This window comes from Telmatherina bonti, assembly GCF_933228915.1.
Source record: "Telmatherina bonti genome assembly, chromosome: 14".
NCBI lineage: Eukaryota > Metazoa > Chordata > Actinopteri > Atheriniformes > Telmatherinidae > Telmatherina > Telmatherina bonti.
This window is the reverse complement of record NC_136612.1, coordinates 36,868,591-36,875,154: the sequence shown is the minus strand read 5'-3', so window position 1 is coordinate 36,875,154 and position 6,564 is coordinate 36,868,591. Positions and strand designations below refer to the sequence as shown.

Genomic DNA, 6,564 nt, shown 5'->3' with positions numbered 1-6,564 from the left:
TCAGATGTTAACAGTAAGACCATGGGCTCTTACATTAGCAGCTAATGCTAACACTGAAGGCTCTTACATTACCAGTTTATGCTAAGACAGTGGGTTCTTACATTAGCAGCTAAAGCTAAGACTGTGAGTTCTTACATTAGCAGCTAATGCTTAGACTGTGAATTCTTACATTAACAGTTAATGCTTAGACTGTGGGTTCTTACATTAGCAGCTAATGCTAAGACTGTGAGTTCTTACATTAACAGTTAATGCTTAGACTGTGGTTTCTTACATTGCCAGTTAATGCTAAGACTGTGAGTTCTTACATTAGCAGTTAATGCTATGACTGAGTTCTTACATTAGCAGCTAATGCTAAGACTGTGGGATCTTACAATAAGAGTTAACGCTAACACCACGGGATATTACCTCAGATGTTAACAGTAAGACCATGGGCTCTTACATTAGCAGCTAATGCTAACACTGAAGGCTCTTACATTACCAGTTTATGCTAAGACAGTGGGTTCTTACATTAGCAGCTAATGCTAAGACAGTGGGTTCTTACATTAGCAGTTAATGCTCAGACTGTGAGTTCTTACATTAGCAGCTAATGCTAAGACTGTGAGTTCTTACATTAGCAGCTAATGCTAAGACTGTGGGTTCTTACAGTAGGAGTTAACGCTAACACCACGGGATATTGCCTTAGATGTTAACAGTTAGACCATGGGCTCTTACATTAGCAGCTAATGCTAAGGCTGAGGACTGAGGACATTAACAGCTAACACTATCACCTTGCGTGCTCCCATGCTCAAACAATTACTGAATGTTTGGAGAATGACAGGAAGTGACATCACTCTGCCTGTATGTATTCTGAAATAACTGCAACAGTGGCCAGCTGGATGTAGATAACAATATTTCAGACAATGTATTCATGAAGTGCACGTTTACGCGTCATATCAGATCAGTCCAGTAATCTGATTACTCACAGATATCTGATTATGATGCTCATTTAAACGGACTCAGGGTTTTATTACCTGAAGTATTCCATTCAGGAAGTTAGAAGTGACATTCCGAGTGCACGTTGAAAAGCAAGAACTTTCCCAGTCTAACTGGTGGAGTTGGGACTGGATCACACCCTGCTTCATCCACCACCCACCCCTCCAACCCAGAGATGTCCAGTTCTGGTCTTGGACCTGTAACCAGACCAGCGTTTTGCTCGTTTGTGGGTCCTCCTGATATCTGAAATGTTGCTGCAGCTTCACCTAACTACGGTTAAACCTGGTCAACACCTGAATAAAACCAGTTCAAGCTGTTTGATCCAATTTGACATTGACATGACATGAGTCATTTTCATGATTTTAACACATAAAAATGTCCTTGTTCTGAAGAATATGACTCACATCAGCGTTTATTTGTCAGTTTCTTTCAGAGTGCTGAAAGTTCAGACATTAAAACAGATAAAAATGTTTTTTCCTGCCCAGTAATGTCATTTTAATGAACAATCAGCACCACATTCCCTTCTTGTTCCCACTGGAAGGGATCCCACTGAACCGGCTTTTCTAGAAAAACCTGACAGAAAATACGAACCCCGGCGGCACGTCAGGATCTCTGGATCCACAAATGCACCTGCCCAGTAATGTCATTTTAATGAACAATCAGCACCACATTCCCTTCTTGTTCCCACTGGAAGGGATCCCACTGAACCGGCTTTTCTAGAAAAACCTGACAGAAAATACGAACCCCGGCGGCACGTCAGGATCTCTGGATCCACAAATGCACCGCATCCAGCAGCATCCAAGGCAGACAAAAGGCAGGATGGAAGCGTGGCGCAGCCGACACACCCACCACGTTTTACACACACACACACACACACACACACACACACACACACACACACACACACACACACACACACACACACACACACACACACACACAATGGTTTCCAGCATGAGGAGCTCACCTGGTCTCAGTCCACTGTCAGCAGCAGGGTGAGGTTCATGGTGTCTCTGCAGGGGGTCCAGGAGGTCCTATCCAGGTCCGGGATGTGAGACGGAGCAGCAGGAAAAATGGGAATAAATGTGATGGAGGAAGGAAGTGTGTCTTGGAGGTTGGACGAACAGAAATAAGGATGGAGTCTCTGTTCGCTGGTTTGATTTCTGATGATGCAGAGTCGCTGCAGCAGCTCCGTCTGCTTCACTGCAAGAAATGAGAGGAGGGGAGGGGAGTGTGTGTGTGTGTGTGTGTGTGTGTGTGTGTGTGTGTGTGTGTGTGTGTGTGTGTGTGTGTGTGTGTGTAGGAGGACTGTTTGCAGCTTTCTTCTCCTCATTGTAAGCTCATACATAAAACAAATCTGATTGTTTCTTCCAGTCTCATTTCTGTTCTGTTCATGCAGCAAGGAGAAGAGTCTTTTCATTGATTGGTTGTTGATTGATTAGTACATTTGATAGGTATTAATGAACATCCATAGTAAGAGACGTAACCGTGTCAGATTATAGCAAACAAGCTAGTTATTGTCCACAGTCCCTCGGCAGGTGAAGAAAGAAAACAACACAATAAAATAATACAGAACTAAAGAACAAATGTGACATTGAGATTAAAATATATTTACACAATAAAACTGCTTCTTTAATTGATCACCGTTCATTGGCAAAGCATTTTGATCAAAGATTGTTTTTCTGTGGGTAATTTCCTGTTACCGAGTCCACTGTGAGTTTAGCTCGCCTACGTACATAATCAGGATGTCCGCTTCATATGTCGTCATGTGTCGCCAGTAAGTCAGCTCATCCACTAGTGGGCAGTGATGAGTTGGTAGAAGGAATGCACGGCTATAAAGTTCGCTAAAACCATCCAAAACCACCAGAAGAAGAAGAAAACCACATGGCTTTTTACTGTTCTTCTTCTCAACTCCTTTGGTTGCTTTTTATTTGGTTCTTTTTGTGTCATCTTCTTCATGTTTCTCTTCTTCTTCTCTGGTTTGTTCCATTTACTGGTTGTATATCAGCTATACAACGTAACACTACCCCCGTGATGGTGGTATTGCTCAGTTTTCTTGTGTTTAATGCAGGTTCCCTCAGTCCAGTCCTCGACAACGAGGTTCAGGTAATCCAAAAACCAGTTTCTTGTTGTTTTTCCTTTGTTTACATGTCATGAACGAGTGAATTTTAGTCCTGGCCATTCAATGACCTGGATTTTATTGTTCTTTCTTCTTGGTCAGTTGTTATTTCAGGTAAATGTTGCTCTAGTGAGCAGACATACTTACTGCATGGTTGTGTGACTGCCTGGCTGCGTGGCTGCAGTGTGAAAGCAAACCGAACCAAACGAAGGTGGTTCCAGAATCACCCTCTATCCAGGAGTTAATGCACCTCTAGATGGACTTTATTTTTCATGAATTTGCTTGTTAAAACAGCTCATAATTTGAACGAATGTGGGTTTGTTTTAATTGGATTGCAGTGAATTGGATTGAATTGATTATGTATTAAGATGATTGTTGTGGTAAAAATTGCCGGTCTGGATGAGTTAACAAGGTTTCTTAGAATAAGACAAGTAAATAAACAGGTGAATAAAGAAGGTTGTAACCGGGAGGAAAACACATCTGGCAGAGTTCTGAAGGTCAGAGAGATTCTTTAAACCAGAGTCTTTGGAAAGCCTGACTCCGGGAAGGTGATAGAAAGTGTCCCTATCCTTGTTATAACTTGAGGTGTGGTTTTTACACATCATCATTGTCCATATCAAATCCTTTCCTGGGGTCAGGTTGCCCCAGATGAGCCATGTTGCTTTGTAAATTCCGATAACACGACCAGAGCTCACACATTACGCTGGGCATGTTGAAACAGAGATACCAGTAAGAACAGAGTGGAAGAGGGAACATAAACTGAGAAATTTTCTCTTCATGAATCTGTTCTGAATTTGCTGTATAAACTAGAAAAGCACTCTGAGAGCGCAAACCTCGCCGAGCACAATATTAAAGATTCCTTTAAAAAGTTTCTGGATGCAAACAGTGATTCGGATCACCACCAAAATTAAATCGGTTCCTCATTTTCACATTTCCAATAATTCCTGAAAATTTGATAAAGATCCGTCCATAACTTTTTAAGTTATCTTGAACACAAACAGACGAACAGATAGATGCTGGTAAAAACAACCTCCTTTGTGGAGGTAAGAAAGCAGAACTGAATCACACATGTCTGGACTTTCCGTTAGTAACAGAAGCTCAGTCATCCAGGAGGAGATCAGAGTATAGGTCCGAGAGATCGGAGATCCTCCACATCCAGGAGGAACCAGATCAGCTGGATCAGACATCTGGTCAGGATGCCTCCTGGACATCTCCCTGGTGAGGTGTTCTGGACACGTCTCTCTGGGAGGAGACACTGGAGACACTGGGGCAATAATGGACCTGTTTTCACCGACTGGGAAGGACACATTTTTTCACATTTTCACACATGAAAACTGGGACTGACATTCTAATATCCGACCCGTCCTGCTTTTGTATTACCCTTCAGCTGGGATACCAATCTAACTGATCCATCCTGTAAGGGTGGAGACTTACACACTGCAATTAGTTGATTGGTTAAAAAATTACTCTCAAACCAGGAACTTTAGGATTTTGTTTTTGCTTCTTAAACCTCCATTAAAAATGGAATCACGAAGCACGCCGAGGAGGAAGAAGAAAGAACTCAAACTGTTGGATGATCACCATTTTTCTTTTTTTCTTAGTTGTGTTTTAATTGAACTTTATGCCAGTTGTCATGTTGCGAAAGCACCATGCTATTACTCAGCTGAGACAACTGAAGCTAATCGGCTGATACTCCACCTCTCTGGTAAAGTTATGGTTGGCTGTGAGAACGCAGTAAGATTACAGCTTTTAGACCATATTCACATCCTAAACGTCCTGTCCCGACCTCCAACCAAGACCCATCGGTGGAAACGAGGCTTATGTCTCTCAGATGGCCTGGAAACACCTCGATAATTATCCGAGGGAGCTGGGAGGAGTGGCCAGGGAGAGAGAAGTCTGGGCTTCGATGGACGGACGGACGAATGGATGGATGGAGGGAGGGAGGGAAGGACGGAAGGAGGGGTGGCTGTATCTCAGCAGGAAGAGCCGTCGTCTTCCAAATTGGGAGATCAATTCCAGGCTTCCCCTAACTATGTACCAAAGTGTCCTCGGGGAAGACACTAAAACCCCAAGTTGCCCCCAGATGTGCCTATTGGGGTATGAGTGTGTATGTAAGTCGCTTTGGAAAAAGGCATCAGCCAAATGACTAGAATAGAATAAGATGGATGGATGGATGGATGGATTGAACCCCTCTTAGTCTCATCATTGCATGAAGAAACAGAACAAAGACACCCATTGAAAAACAACAGACTACAGGTCCATAATCTGATTCAGGACCAAGTCCGGTCCCAGGTCCAAGCCTCGGTCCCGGTCCAACAACATGACTTCTTTTTTCTTCTCTGCTCGCTGCTGACGGAGCATATCATCGGTTTCATTCACATCCCCACCTGTGATGGAGTCAAACAGGCCTGGACGTCTCTGAGGAAGGTTCTAGTATTTGTGTGATTACCGACCCCTGGTGGTCAGATTTAGGAACTGCAGTTCTCTGGCTGCAGATGTTTGTTTTGGTCTCCAGATGTTTTTCTGTCTCTGAAGCGTTTCATTGTTCAGAAACCTCAACCAGACTTTGATTCTGGTATTCCTGAAGCAGAGCTCTGGATCGGCTGGAAGATTTTTCTGGTTTTTATCAGTTCCAGCCCATTTTTAACCAGTTCCATTCCAGTTATTTTCTTTCCTTTACCCTTTTTTTTGTTTGTTTCGTTTTTACATATATTCACTTTTTGTTTAGAATTTTTTGTACCTACTGCTGGTTTACTGTCAGTTCTTCTAAGTTTATTGTCTTTATTTTAGTTTTTACTCTGTCTCGGTTTTTGCATCACCTCGTCAGCAGTTTTAGTTTTGGTTTCTAAATCTGATTAAAATCTCAGATCAGTTTATTTTATATCTTGTATCACTTAATATAATCTCAAAGCCTTTTAGTAAAAGAAGTGGCTGCATTTAGTGTTTTATTGGTTTAGATTTTATTATTATTATTATTATTATTATTATTTTATGATAAATATCTGTGTATTTGGGGGACTTTTCTGAAAAAAAAATTAATTTTAAATATTAATTAACCGTTTAAGGCCTGAACTATAAAACTGCGGTAAGAAAAGTCTCATTTTTAAATTATGTCTTTATTTGTCCATATAAACAAATGTAAAACAAAACAAAAACAAACAAAAAAAAAAAAAATCTTTCAGGGATTTATCATTTATTACCATCTAACATGTCCTTTCTGGTATCTTTTAGGCGGAAACTGTGTGTTTCGTGTGTATATATATATATATATATATATGTATATATATATATATATATATATATATATATATATATATATATATATATATATATATATATATATATGTATATATATGTATATATATATATATGTATATATATATATATATGTATACATATATGTATATATATATATATATGTATACATATATGTATACATATATATATATATATATATATATATATATATATAT

General features: G+C 40.4%; 1 protein-coding gene across 1 annotated transcript in view; it reads left to right on the top strand.

Moving 5' to 3' along the window:
- Positions 1-3,060: 3,060 nt before the first annotated feature.
- Positions 3,061-6,564, top strand: part of LOC306765528 (uncharacterized protein) — a 9,358-nt gene continuing 5,854 nt past the window's right edge. Inside the window, exon 1 of the mRNA XM_079253010.1 lies at positions 3,061-3,078. The gene's annotated coding sequence lies outside the window, so the exon portion shown is untranslated. The remainder of the gene's footprint in view (positions 3,079-6,564) is intronic.